This window comes from Cherax quadricarinatus, chromosome 75 (genome assembly GCF_038502225.1).
Source record: "Cherax quadricarinatus isolate ZL_2023a chromosome 75, ASM3850222v1, whole genome shotgun sequence".
Lineage (NCBI taxonomy): Eukaryota > Metazoa > Arthropoda > Malacostraca > Decapoda > Parastacidae > Cherax > Cherax quadricarinatus.
The window spans coordinates 13550842-13566504 of NC_091366.1; positions in this window are offsets into that span (position 1 = coordinate 13550842).

The following is a 15663-nucleotide window of genomic DNA, read 5'->3' on the forward strand; positions in this document are numbered from 1 at the left end:
GATCTGGTCACCATAATCAAGTTTCGATAAAATAAGGGTGGAATGTAGGTGAAGGAGGGTTCGACGATCAGCTCCCCACGAAAGATGAGCAAGGGTTTTAAGAAGGTTCAGCCGGCTGTGACAAGTTGCCTTCAGAGAGGTAATGTGAGGTTTCCAGGATAACCTACGATCAAAGAGGAGGCCCAGAAACTTGACTGTATCACGTTCAGGGATACGTGAGCCATAGAGGTACAAAGGATGATCAGAGATGACAGAGCGTCTAGTGAAAGTGATTTGGTGGGTTTTAGTGCTGGAAAATTTAAACCCATGTGTGGTGGCCCAATTGGAAACACGGTCGACTGCATGCTGGAGAGAAACTGTAAGGAGGTGACAGTCAGCGCCTGCACAGGCAATAGCGAAGTCATCAACATAGAGTGATGACCAAATATTTGATGGAAGACTAGAGGCCAAATCATTAATAGCAAGGAGAAAAAGTGTTGTGCTCAGAACACATCCCTGGGGGACACCTTCAGCTTGGATAAAGTCCGGGGAGAGCACATTATTAACCCGAACACGGAAATGCCTGTCAGTTAAAAAGTTCTTAAGGAAGGATGGTAGATTGCCTCGAAGGCCTAAGGAGTGGGCTTGGGCTAAAATATTATACCTCCAAGTTGTGTCATATGCCTTCTCAAGATCAAAAAATATGGCAATAACTGAGTGGTTATTCGCAAAGGCATTACGAACATACGTATCCAAGCGCAGTAAGGGGTCTATGGTAGAACGTCCCTTACGAAAGCCATATTGACGAGTGGAGAGACTGTTGTGTGTCTCTAAATACCACACTAAACGTCTATTTACTAGACGTTCCATTACTTTGCAAACTGCACTGGTAAGAGCAATGGGACGATAGTGGGAGGTTTCATGTCCCGTAGTGCCTGGTTTGCGGAAAGGGAGAACAATGGCGGATTTCCACAGCTGTGGAAGAACTCCTTGTGACCAAATAAGATTGTAAAGGCGTAATAGGACTGCAAGGGCTGACTGATGTAAATGTTGTAGCATACGAATATGAATGTCGTCGGGCCCAGCTGCCGATGATCGACAAGCTGAGAGTGTTGCCTCCAGTTCTTGAAGTGTAAAAGGCACATTATACTGTTCTTCTCTGAGAGAAGAAAAGTCCAAGGGTGCTAACTCTCTGGCAGACTTTGAGGAAAGAAATGAGGGGCATAGATGGAGTCCCTGAGAAATACGGACCAGATGATTGCCAATTTCATTGGCAACATCTAGTGGGTTTGCTATATCAACACCGGCAACCCGCAGAACAGGAGCCGGGTCAGGAGAATATTTACCACTCAGTTTTCGTACTTTTTTCCAGACTGCACTCATAGAGGAAGCAGAGGTGATGGTGGAGACATAATCTCGCCAGCAAGTGCGTTTAGCGTCACGGATGACACGGCGAGCGATCGCACGCTTCTGTTTAAAATCAAGGAGTCGCTCTGTGGTTCTATTGTACCGGTACCTGCCCCATGCAGCGCGTTTCAAACGTACTGCACGAGCACAAGCAGGAGACCACCAAGGCACGCATTTCTGAGAATGCCTGCTCGAAGTTTGGGGTATAGAATGAGAAGCTGCGGTGAAAACGGAGGATGAGAATAGGTGTAAAAGCTCATCGATGGAGGACGAAGAAGGAACCTCTTTAAAAACAGTCAGGTGTGAGTAAAGGTTCCAATTTGCCCGATTAAATTGCCAGCGTGGGGTGCGAAGAGGTGGCGAATATGAAGGGGAAGTAAGAATGATTGGGAAATGATCACTGTCATGTAAGTCCGGGAGAACAGACCAAGTAAAGTCTAATGCGGCGGAGGAAGAGCAAACTGAGAGATCGATGCAAGAGAGAGTATGAGTGCGAGGATCAAAATGGGTGTGAGTACCTGTATTTAAAACATGGAGGGGGTGGGTGGCAAGAAAAGCCTCTAACTGAATTCCACGGGAATCACAGTGAGACCCTCCCCAGAGGAAATGGTGGGCATTAAAATCACCAAGTAACAGAATTGGTGGCGGTAATGACGAAACAAGGAAGGCAAAATCCGGAATAGATAATGCCCGAGAAGGAGAGAGATATAAAGAACAGAGCGTATACCACCTATGTAAGTGGATACGGGCTGCTGTGTAATGCAGCGAAGTATGAACAAATAGCTGATGGTACGGAATATCAGTGCGGAGAAGAAGGGCACTTTCATTAAAGGTCCCATCAGGAAAAGGATCTGAAGAATACAATAAATTATAGCCTGAGATGTGAGAAATAACAGCAGAGTGTAATTTTGGTTCCTGTAAGCAAACACCAACAGGGGCAAACTGGGAGAGTAACATCTGAAGCTCACCCCGATTACCCCTGAGGCCACGTATATTCCACTGTAAAAAGGCCATGAATGGCAATGATAAAGATACTTGAAATCCGCAGGTAAGGGTTCCTACGGACTAGGAGGGTTAGAAAAGTCCACATGCGGAGGCAGTGGAAAATGTTCAAGCAGCGAAGGAACGGTGCGCTGTGAAGAAAGGAGTTGCGCAGATGGAGCAGAGGAGAGAGAAAGAGCGGAAGGTGGATCAGTGTCCATTGATGGTTTGGTCTCTGCAATATATTCAGAGATTGCTTCAAGTGTTTCAGAATTCAGAGATGTCGTATGGGAGACAATATTGGGAATGGTAGGGGGAGGATGAGTAAAGATTGGAACTGTATTGGACTGTACCAAGGTAGGGGGGGGCGAAAGGGTGGAGGGAACTGGAGAAGCGTGGCAGGGGACAGAAGAGACAGGAACCTGGGAGGTGGCAGAAGAGGAAGAAACTTGGGAGGGAACAGGGGAGGAAGGTACATTACGAGGAGGAGGGTGAACCTCTGCACTTGTAACTGAGCCAGTGAGAGGGGAAGAACTAGGGACAGAGACAGGGAGGGTAAAATGAGGAGGTGGAAGATGGGTAGGAGGTGTTACCGGACCTTTTTTTGACTTTTGAGAAGTAGAGGGACGATTGGGAAGAGGTGTCGTACGAGGTCTCGTCGATACTGAGGCTTGTAAGAGAGAACTCGAAGAAGCGAGATTAGACTGAGGCGTTGAAGTAGGGACGTCTGAGCCGAGGACAGCAAAAGGATTAGATACAGGAGTGATTATGGGAGAGGTAACCACAGAGGTGGGTGTAGAAGATGGGATACCAGAAGTGGGGGGACGTTTTGAAACACGGGAATAAGAAACACGTGGGAGTCTCCCTTGGAGGCGGAGATGAGAAACTGCCATGGCATAAGGGAGACCTTCTGTCTCTTTGAGGTAACGGATTTCCCGCTCGTTTAAATAGACCTGACAACGGCGAGAGTACGAAGGGTGAGCCTCATGACAGTTAAGGCAAGAGGGAGATCGATTGCAAGACGTATTAGAATGGTCATCGGCACCACAGACTGGGCATTCGGCGATAGATCTGCAATATTTCGCTGGATGGCCAAATCGCCAGCAATTTCTACACTGTTGTGGTGTAGGGATCACCTTTCGAACTTGTAACCGATGTCCTGCTATATAAACTGAGGATGGGAGTTCTCGGCTGTCAAAAGTTAAACGAGCCACATTGCTAGGGTATCGTCTCCGCCCACGGGCAGGAAGAACGTAAGTGTCTACCTTGAGGATTGGGAGATCTTGGAGTTCCAGCTGTTCTAGAATGTCGGTGCCACATGTCTGGAAATTTTGTTGAACTATGGTATGGGGCAGAATAACGGTACCACTACAAGAATTGAGGGAATGATGTTTTTCAAGGGTGACAGGAACAGTATCTATATGGGAAAGACGAGAGAGCTCACGAGCCTGGGTAGCATTCTGTACGGTAATGATGCGCGTACCGCTCTTAAGAGCATGGAAATATCTTTACCAACATGGCGTAGGAGTGCCTTGCCAATACTATGGTCAGAAAGATAGGCAGTAGAGGAAGTTGGTCGTAAAGTGAAGAATTTAGTCCACTGTTCAGTCTGAAACTGAGCGTGGAAAGGTAGTGAAGGACGTGTCGATCTTTTCTGAGAAGAACGAGAAGGTGAAGGTGGAGAAGTATCATCAGCAGGTAATTGTCGTTGACGTTTAGGCGTGGGACCAGAGTTGGTCCGACGTGGAACGGGTCGGCGATTTGAAAATTGCCGCACCGTAGAGGGAGAGGCCGGAAGCATAGTCAGAGGAGAGCGAAGGTCTGATAAATTGAAGGAGTCAGTCGAGGCCTCAGTACCTGAAGCAGGTGAGGAAACAGCACCGGCAATAGGTACAGAGGCATGAGGAATGTCTGAAGAGTGGTCCAAAGACGAGGCGGGGTCAGAACGGGGTGCGGTATCAAGAAGGGGCCCGGGGGTAAAAGGTTCATGGACTAGGGCTGCCATGGTTAGGTTACTTCTTTCTTTTTGTTTTTAAGAAAAAAAAAGAAAGAAGAAAAGAAAATAAAAATAAAAAAAAGAAAAAAAAAGGGGGGACCTGGGAGGGATAGTTCCTAGGAGGAATGAAAGGGCCAGAAATCTCCCTCCGCGCCCAAGAGGACTCGACACCGCTAGTAGCGCAGATGCAGCATGGAACCCGTGCCATACCCTACCCTTCATGCCAGTAAACCAGCAATCTGGGATAGCAACCTCACATCTGCCGAGCTACCTCGGTGGACAAAAGAGAGGGCGGCCAGATATCCGCCACAAAGCATACCTCCTTCAGCCACCACCCCCGGAATCCGAAAGGTGGCTTCCAGAGATACACCCGTCGCCCAAAAGACACCCAAAGCTACTCCGGGATACCGGAGAGGGATCGGGACATCCCTAGGCAATCCAGATTCCACGGCAAACTACGCCACCGCCAAGAAACCTCAACGGAATGGGATCGACCCCGGTGTCCTTTCCTCTACCTAGGAACTAGCGTGCCTGTGGGAGAAATCCCAAAGGACAAAAAGAGGAAGGGCAAAAGGGAGGAGTGGGGAGGAGGAGGAGGAAAGGAAAAAGGGGAGGATGGGGAGGATGGGATAGGGGAGGGGAGATTGGGGGGTAATTAGGTTCGGTCTGAGGAAGAAGACCGATAGGTCTAATTCCTCAGACCAAGAGCCTCTTCACCACGCCAAGGAGCCCCCCTTGAAGAGGAAATTAAGCCTGAATGCCTTCCACATCCCCCCCCCCAGGCGCTGTATAATCCTCTGGGTTTAGCGCTTCCCCCTTGATTATAATAATTGGTGCTAATAAAGGGCTTTTAAGCTTAGGGATCAACCTCTTTCCCTTCCTCAGAAAGTCTAAATACACCCACCCATTTTTGGATTATCAGTAATGCCTCTTCAAGGGGAGCTCCTTGGCATGGTGAAGAGGCTCTTGGTCTGAAGAATTAGACCTTTTGGTCTTCCTCAGACCAAACCTAATTACCCCCCAATCCCCTCTTCTGTATCCCATTCCCCTTTTCACCTCCTATCCCCTTCTTTTGGTCTTTGGGAGTCTCCCCACAGGCATTCTAGTTCCTAGGTAGGGGGATGGGTACCTTGGTCTATCCCATTCCGTTGAGGCCCTTGGTGGTAGTGTAGTTTGCCATGGAATCTGGATCACCTGGGGATGTCCTGATCTCTTTCTGGTCTCCCAGGGGGTGGCTTTGGGTGTATCTCTGGCAGCTGCCTTTAGGATTCTGGGGGGCAATGGCCAAAGGAGGTATGCTTTATGGCGAGTGTCCAGCCGCCCTCTCTTTTGTCCACCGAGGTGGCTCAGCAGAAGTGAAGTTGCTAACTTGGATTGCTGGTGTACTGGCATGAATTATTATAATAAAAAAAAAGTGCTAAGCCACAAGAGCTATACAGTGCTGCAGGGTAGGGATGACCAGTAGGTTACAGAAAACAGCGGGGCAGGTGATAGTGCGGGGGCAGAGGGTAACAAGAGATTGAGGTAGAAAGGGCTGAAGGTATCATCAGAGTTTGTGAAGTCAGTTGTCAAAAAGTCAATGAGAGAGTCTGGATGAAAGGTGGGTCCATCAGTGAGAAGGGAAGGTAAAGACAGAGCATCGGAACGAAGACAACATCGGAGGTAAATTCTGCGTGCTCGTTGATAAAGTGGGCAGTCTAACAGAATGTGGCTGACCGATAATGGAACTTGACAATTCTCACAGAAAGGAGCAGGGCGCCTCTCCATGAGATATCCATGAGTATGGCCAATGCGAAGACGGGAGAGAGTAGTCTTCCAACCTCGACACTGGTGACAAGAAGATGGCCAGTAACCTATACTTGGTTTAATAGACTGAAGTTTGTTACCGAGTAGAGAAGACCAACGTTGTTGCCAATGGGTGTGAAGGTGGGTAGCTATTGTAGCAAAATAGTCCATAAATGGAACACCTCTACATGAAACTGCTGACCGCGCAGCAGTGTCTGCCTGTTCATTGCTCTGTACGTCAAAATAACCAGGGACCCAACAAAAAACAATGTCTTTATGCTTGGTAGAGATGCAGCGTAGCCAAAGTTGGATACGGAGGACTAAGGGGTGAGGTGTATCAAATTTCTGTATAGCCTGTAAAGCATTAAGGGAATCTGAGACAACCACAAATGATGATACAGGCATAGATGCAATACGGATAAGTGCTGCAAGAATGGCATACAATTCAGCAGTAAAAATACTAGCCGAAGATAGTAAATGCCCTCGTACGACGCTGTCCGGAAACACTGCTGCGAATCCTACGCCATCAGAAGACTTAGAGCCATCTGTGTACACTGCAATGGCATGAGAATGAGAGTGGAAGTGGTCAAGAAAAAGAGAGCGGGAAGCTACCGTAGACAGTTGGGCTTTCGAGCAAGGGAGAGAGAAAGAACAGACTCGAACAGCTGGAATTTCCCAGGGGGGTAGGGAAAAGTGAGATGCTACATGAACATAGAAAGGTGGTAACTGAAGAGAAAACGAGCGAATGTAGGCGAAGAGAGAAGGGACGGAGCAAACGGGTGGCGAACAAATAAAGAATGTCTACTAACATCAGTGACCATTCTATAAATGGAAGGATTGCGAAAATCATGAGAGAGTACATAGTAGAGAAGGCAATGGGCATCATGGCGATCGGATAAGGATGGAACTTTCGCTTCTGCATAGAGGTTCTCAACAGGGGAAGAGCGAAAAGCACCAAGGCATAAACGTAATCCTTGGTGATGAATGGGGTTAAGGCTAGAGAGAGTAGCAGGAGAGGCCGCTGAATAGATCTGGTCACCATAATCAAGTTTCGATAAAACGAGGGTGGAATGTAGGCGAAGGAGAGTTCGACGATCAGCTCCCCATGAAAGATGAGCAAGGGTTTTAAGAAGGTTCAGCCGGCTGTGACAAGATGCCTTCAGAGAGGTAATGTGAGGTTTCCAGGATAACCTACGGTCAAAGAGGAGGCCTAGAAACCTGACTGTATCACGCTCAGGGATACGGGAGCCACAGAGGTACAAAGGATGATCGGAGATGACAGAGCGTCTAGTGAAAGTAATTTGGTGAGTTTTGGTACTGGAAAATTTAAACCCATGTGTGGTGGCCCAATTGGAAACACGGTCGACCGCATGCTGGAGAGAAACTGTAATGAGGTGACAGTCAGCGCCTGCACAGGCAATAGCAAAGTCATCAACATAGAGTGATGACCAAATATTGGATGGAAGACTAGAGGCCAAATCATTTATAACAAGGAGAAAAAGTGCTGTGCTCAGAACACATCCCTGGGGGACACCTTCAGCTTGGATAAAGTCCGGGGAGAGCACATTATTAACCCGAACACGGAAATGTCTGTCAGTTAAAAAGTTCTTAAGGAAGGATGGTAGATTGCCTCGGAGGCCTAAGGAGTGGGCTTGGGCCAAAATATTATACCTCATATGCCTTCTCAAGGTCAAAAAATATGGCAATAACTGAGTGGTTATTAGCAAAAGTATTACAAACATACGTATCCAAGCGTAGTAAGGGGTCTATGGTAGAATGGCCCTTATGAAAGCCATATTGACGAGTGGAGAGACTGTTGTGTGTCTCCCCTCAAGGAAGGTTCCTTGATGTTGGTGAGGGGCTCTTGATTTAGGGAATTAGATCTGTGCTCCAGTTCCCCGAATTAAGCCTGAATGCCTTCCACATCCCCCCCCCAGGCGCTGTATAATCCTCCGGGTTTAGCGCTTCCCCCTTGATTATAATAATAATGTTGTGTGTCTCTAAATACCACACTAAACGTCTATTTACCAGGTGTTCCATCACTTTGCAAACAGCACTGGCAAGAGCAATGGGACGATAGTGGGAGGCTTCATGTCCTGTAGTACCCGGTTTGCAGAAAGGGAGAACAATGGCAGATTTCCACAGCTGTGGAAGAACTCCTTGTGACCAAATAAGATTGAAAAGGCGTAATAGGACTGCAAGGGCTGACTGATGTAAATGTAGTAGCATACGAATATGAATGTCGTCGGGCCCAGCTGCCGATGATCGGCAAGCTGAGAGTGTTGCCTCCAGTTCCTGAAGTGTAAAAGGCACATTATACTGCTCTTCTCTGAGAGAAGAAAAGTCCAAGGGCGCTAACTCTTTGGCAGACTTTGAGGAAACAAACGAGGGGCATAGATGGAGCCCCTGAGAAATATGGACCAGATGATTGCCAATTTCATTGGCAACATCTAGTGGGTTTGCTATATCAACACTGGCAACCCGCAGAACAGGAGCCGGGTCAGAAGAATATTTACCACTCAGTTTTCGTATTTTTTTCCAGACTGCACTCATAGAGGAAGTAGAGGTGATGGTGGAGACATAATCTCGCCAGCAAGTGCGTTTAGTGTCATGGATGACACGGCGAGCGATCGCACGCTTCTGCTTAAAATCAAGTAGTCTCTCCATGGTTCTATTGTACCAGTACCTGCCCCACGCAGCGCTTTTCAAACGTACTGCACGAGCACAAGCAGGAGACCACCAAGGCACGCACTTCTGAAAAATGCCTGCCCGAAGTTTGGGGTATAGAATGAGAAGCTGTGGTCAAAACGGAGGACGAGAAGAGGTGTAAAAGTTCATCAATGGAGGACGAAGAAGGAACCTCACTCAAAACAGTTAGTCGTGAGTAAAGGTTCTAATTTCCTGATCAAATTTCCAGCGTTGGTTACGGAGAGGTGGTGAATATGAAGGGGAAGTAAGAATGATTGGGAAATGATCGCTGTCATGTAAATCCGGGAGAACAGACCAGGTGAAGTCTAATGTGGTGGAGGAAGAGCAGACTGAGAGATCGATGTAAGAGAGAGTATTAATCTGAGGATCAAAATGGGTGTGAGTACCTGTATTTAAAACATGGAGGGGGTGGGTAGCAAGAAAAGCCTCTAACTGAATGCCACGGGAATCACAGTGAGACCCCCCCAGAGGAAATGATGGGCATTAAAATCGCCAAGTAACAGAAGTGGTGGCGGTAATGACGAAACAAGAAAGGCAATATCCGGGATAGATAATGCCTGAGAAGGAGAGAGATACAAAGTACAGAGTGTATACCACCTATGCAAGTGGATACAGGCTGCTGTGTAATGTAGCGAAGTATGAACAAATAGCTGATGGTACGGAATATCAGTGCGTAGAAGAAGGGCACTTTCATTAAAGGTCCCATCAGGAAAAGGATCTGAAGAATACAATAAATTATAGCCTGAGATGGGATAGATAACAGCAGAGTGTAATTTTGGTTCCTGTAAGCAAACACCAACAGGGGAAAACTAGGAGAGCAACATCTGAAGCTCTCCCCGATTACCCCTGAGGCCACGTATATTAAACTGTAAATAGGCCATGATTGGCAACGATAAAGATACCTGAAATCCGCAGGTAAGGGTACCTATGGACTAGAGGGGTTAGAAAAGTCCACATGCGGTGGCAGCGGAAAACATCCAAGCAGCGAAGGAACGGTGCACTGCGAAGAAAGGAGTTGCGCGGATGGAGGAGAGGAGAGAGAAGGAACAGAGGGTGGATCAGTGTCCATTGATGGTTTGGTCTCTGCAATATATTCAGAGATTGCTTCAAGTGTTTCGGAATTCAGAGACATCGTATGGGAGACAATATTGGAGATGGTAGGGGGAGGATGAGTAAAGATTGGAACTGTAATGGACTGTACCAAGGTAGAGGGGGGGGCGAAAGGGTGGAGGGAACTGGAGAAGAAGTGTGGAAGGGGACAGAAGAGGCAGAAACCTGGGAGGTGGCAGAAGAGGCAGAAACCTGGGAGGTGGCAGAAGAGGAAGAAACCTGGGAGGGGACAGGGGAGGAAGGCACAGTACGAGGAGGAGGATGAACCTCCACACTTGTAACAGAGCCAGTGAAAGAGGAAGATACAGGTACAGGAAGGTAAAATGTGGAGGTGGATGAAGGGAAGGGGGGGTTAAAGATTTTTTGGACCTCTGAGAAGTAGAGGGACGATTGGGAGGAGTCGTAATGACACGATTGCAAACAAACCATACCACGAGCGGGATTTGAACCCACGGTCAGAGAGTCTCAAAACTCCAGACCATCATGTTAGCCACTGGACCAGCTAGCCACAATAAGATTCGTCCAACTAGGTATATTTCTACACCATAGGAAGGTTAGCATAGGCACCACTGTGACCACAAATGCAAGTTTTTACAGACGAATCTCCAGCTACCGTGGCCGTGACGAACTCTAGCTCAAGTCCCCTCACTGCCATCAACATGACTCACGAAATTGTAATGACATGATTGCAAACAAACCATACCACGGGCGGGATTTGAACCCGCAGTCAGAGAGTCTCAAAACTCCAGACCGTCGTGTTAGCCACTGGACCAGCTAGCCACAATAAGATTCATCCAACTAGGTATATTTCTACACCATAGGAAGGTTAGCATAGGCACCACTGTGACCACAAATGCAAGTTTTTACAGACGAATCTCCAGCTAGCGTGGCCGTGACGAACTCTAGCTCAAGTCCCCTCACTGCTGTCAACATGACTCACTCGTAATGAATTTTGTCATTACGATTTCATGCTCCTGTACCTCCTACTGGTGCCGTTTCATCACCTGCTCCAAGTACCGGGGTTCTGCCTGACTCCTTAGATACATCTGCCCTCCGCACTTCTTTGACCATGCTTCCATTATTATTATTATAATCAAGGGGAAGCGCTAAACCTGTAGGATTATACAGTGCCTGGGGGAGCGATGTGGAAGGCATTCAGGCTTAATTCGGAGAACTGGAGCACAGATCCAATTCCCTAAATCAAAAGCCCCTCACCAACATCAAGGAACCTTCTCTGAGGGGACCATGCTTCCAGCTTCTCCCTCTATGGTGCGGCGATTTTTGGATTGCCTGCCCGTCTCACATCAGACCGCCTCCAGTCCTACACTTGAATGCCCGAGACTGTTATCTGATAATACAGTGGACCCCCGCATAACGATCACCTCCGAATGCGACCAATTATGTAAGTGTATTTATGTAATTGCGTTTGTACGTGTATGTTTGGGGGTCTGAAATGGACTAATCTACTTCACAATATTCCTTATGGGAACAAATTCGGTCAGTACTGGCACCTGAACATACTTCTGGAGTGAAAAAATATCGTTAACCGGGGGTCCACAGTACTTCGCTTCCTTCTCATTCTGCCCAGAAAAAACCGGCACGACACTCACTCCCCTTACATGCTATGTTTCAAAATACACAATGGACTAAGTTTTTTATTCTGTGACCGACTTCTTCTACTGCCTATCTTTCCAATCATAGTATTGGCAAGGCACTCCTGAATGCCATGTTGATTGAGATATATCCCTTCATGCTCTCGAGCGGTATGCTCATTGTTGTGGTACAAAAGGTTTGTCAGGCTTGCGATCCTTCTCTCCTTACAACCATAGATGCTATTCCTGTAATTATTGAAAAACATCATTCTCTCAATTCTTGTAGAAGTACGGTCAGTCTACTTCATACCATTGTCCAACAGAATTTCCAGACATGTGGTGATGACATTCTGGAACAGCTTGAGCTCCAAGATCTCCCAATCCGGAAAGAAGATACTTATGTCCTTCCTCCCCGCAGGCGGAGACTATACCCTTGTGAAGTAGCTCGCTTAACTTTTGACTGCCGTAAGCTTCCGTCCTTAGTTTATATTGTGGGACACTTTGCAAGTTCACAAGGTGATCCCCACACCACAACAGTAAAAACTGCTGGCATTTTGGTCATCCAGCAAAATATTGCAGGTCCATGACACTGCCGACCATACCAATACATCTTGTAGTCTACCTCCCTCTTGCCTTAATTGTTGTGAAGCTCACCCATCTTCCTCTTGCTATTGCCAAGTTTACTTAACCCTTTGAGGGTCGAGACCCCTGATCTTAAACTCATTCTCAGGGTAAAAAAAATTAGAAAAAAAATAATTTTTTTTATTACGAAATGATGGAGAATGTTTTTGTGAGTGTTATAGGTCAAAAAAACATTTTTGCAATCAATACCTACTGACATATGGAGGTGTGAAGTTGACAAAGTGAACCGTTTACGGTAACATCGCCGACTGCCAGTCACCCAGTAATTTTTTTTTTCTACTTTTTTCTTTTATTTTTTAACATTTTATTTTTTCAGGTAACTTTTATGGCCTGACACCAATATAAGCCATATTTTGTATATGCAGTAGACGGTCATTTAACATGGTACTAGTTACGTTCCTGAAAACACCGTGTTAGGCAAAACCGTGTTAGACAAACTGAAAAACTTGTAGGAAAAATAGAGTTATGTTCCTGGGAGCCCCCAAAAAGCCAAACAACTTTTTTTTTTTTAGACCTCCAGATCTTACAAAATAAAAATGAATATGTAATTGTAATGCATTGTCGTGATATATTCCTGCTTAAGACTACAAATGCAATAGAAATAATAGTATTTCTTACCTTGAACTGTGGGTAATGGTGTTTGTGGATAATTGTGAAGAGAGTGGATATGGATGGTGTGGCCCTATTGGGCTGAGGTGGATGGCTGTTGGTTGTCGGCAGAAGTGGATGGTAGAGGTTCTGATACTAAAGTCGATGGTTGTACTGGGGTGTGCATAAATTCTGTAATGGATCTCTGGGCTCTTTTACCCAGAAGAACATTATACAGCTGATGGTAAGGCATCATCAACTGGCCTATAGCCTGTTTCAAAGCACTGCTTCTAGATTTGTCAGGGTCCTCTTCATTGAAAAAGTCTGTTAGTTTAGCAGCAACATGGAACTTCTCACGTAACTGCTGCAATGTTAACTGTTTTTCTTCAGGTTCTTCTTCAACTTCTGTTATCTCCCTCCCTTGTATCTGTGCATCAAGCTCTGCCAACATTTCCTCTGGACTCCTGTCTTCATCATCATCATCATCTTCTAAGAGTTCATTCACATCTTCTTCATTCATATCTGCAAAACCATCACCTGGTAATCTTCTTGCCAGCTCAACAATTTCCTGGACCTGACTCTCAAGCAAGGGAAAATCAGTGAAAGAATTAACTACAGAAGACCATAACTTTCCACAGCCTGCATTTACTGTTGATTGGGGGACTTCATTCCATGCACTTCTAGCAAAGCTGATGGCATCTGCAATGTTAAATTTATTCCAGAAGCTTGGTAATGCCAGGTTGGAGTCAAGAGTCCACTGATGCAACTATTTTTTTTCCTAACTTTTTTTGTGTAGTTACACTTAATGACTTAACTCCCCGATCCAGTGGTTGTATCAGAAATGTTGTATTTGGAGGTTAAAATGCAACTTTTACATGTGGGGTCACATCCAGCAAAGCGTGTGGATGAGTACGGAAATTATCAAGAATGAAGAGAGCCTTGAATGCAAGGTTCTTGCTGCGCAGTTAAAACTTGACTTCAGGAATAAAGTGATGCTTAACCCTTTCAGGGTCCAAGGCCCAAATCTGGAGTCACGCACCAGTGTCCAAGAATTTTCAAAAAAAAAATTTGTTATTTTTTCTTATGAAATCGTAGAGAATCTTTTTGTGAAGGTAATAAAACAAAAAGTACGAAATTTGGTGGAAAATTGACGAAATTATGCTCTCACGAATTTTGATGTGTCAGCGATATTTACGAATCGGCGATTTTGCCGACTTTGACTCCCATTTTAGGCCAATTACATTATTCCAATCAACCAAATTCTTAGCTATTTCACTAGTATTACTTCTATTCTATCGATTGAGCACAAGAAATCGCCAAGTCAACTGTTTCAACTACAAAATAAAGTGATCGGAAATTGTTAATTTGGCCAATTTAACACAAAGTTCAAAATATTCCAATTTCAAAATAGGGTCCAGAATGAACAATGTAGGCATTCCTGGCACTAAACTAACATTTCCTCTGTTCATTAGTTATGTTTTGAGGCTTTACAAATAAATTCCATTTTGATTTTTTATTCACATAATGAATTTTTATTCACACCAAAAAATAGAAGATTTACTGTTATGCAATACTGTAATAATTGTATAAACATCATCACCATATTTGTGAATGTATATTAGACCCACCAGCTGACGTGTATTAGACGTGTGAGGTCGTTTGTTTACTCTTGAATATCGGCAAAAATTTAACATTTCTGCTACTTTGAGCTCAGTTTCAAGCCATTTCCAGTGCTAAAACCAATCAAAATCATCTCTATTTCTGTAATATGTCTTCCATTCTATCAAATGAGACCAAGAAATCGCAAATACAACTATAAAAAACATACGAAAAAACACTGCAAAGTTGCTGTTTTAATCGAAAAATCATGATTTCATTTTTTTTCTCTCATTATACACATTGTGCTGCAGGATCTGTTTTATGTGGTGCACACATACCACATAGATGTATTCTCTCATATCTAGGCCCAAATGTACCACTCACAGTTTATCAGAGTGAGCTGAGCTCATGGCGTAGATCTACGGTTTGGACCCTGAACGTAAAGCCGTAGATCTACGGGACGGACCCTGAAAGGGTTAAACCAGTCAATAAATATTTCCTCAGTCATCCATGCTGACTGGTTTGACCTCCAAATTACTGGTAAGGTGTTTTTATCTACACCTTTTAAAGCACGAGGATTCTTAGAGCGGTAAATAACCATGGGCTCACTTGAAATCACCTGCTGCATTACCTCAAAGGAGCAAGGTGAAGCGATCCTTTGCCGTCTTGAAGCCCGGTGCACTTTTCTCTTGCTGACTGATATAAGTTCGTGTTGGCATTTTTTCCAAAAACCACTTGTCTCGTCAGCATTAAACACTTGATGATGAGGGTGGTGTGGGTGGCTTAGGGAGGTGGGGGATAGCGATAAGTCTCTCCCATTGACACAATGATGTGACCCACTAACCCACAGACCATCCCACCCGGCAGGTGACCGCGCGCTCAAAATTGTTTCCCCTTATGCAACTGTGTTAAACTAATTTTACAGAGTGTTAAACAAAAATATGCCTCAATTCTTCAACTGTGCTATAACAAAAACATGCAAGTCCCAATCGTGTTAAACGACGGTCTACTGTATTCACTCGTTGTACGCTACACAATAACCGCACAAACATTGTTGTCATTATATTGTTTACAAAATATGTTTACACAAACCAACAATAGGAAATGTTGTTTATTACTATTTTTCTATCATATATATACACATATAGTAACTGGACATGTTCTTAGAACTGGTAGAGGTTCTGGAAGCTTGTTGTTGTGTGTGAATGCACTTGTAAATATGCTGAGTCACTGGCATGGCAAGTGTCACTATGATGCATTACACCTTCACTCACT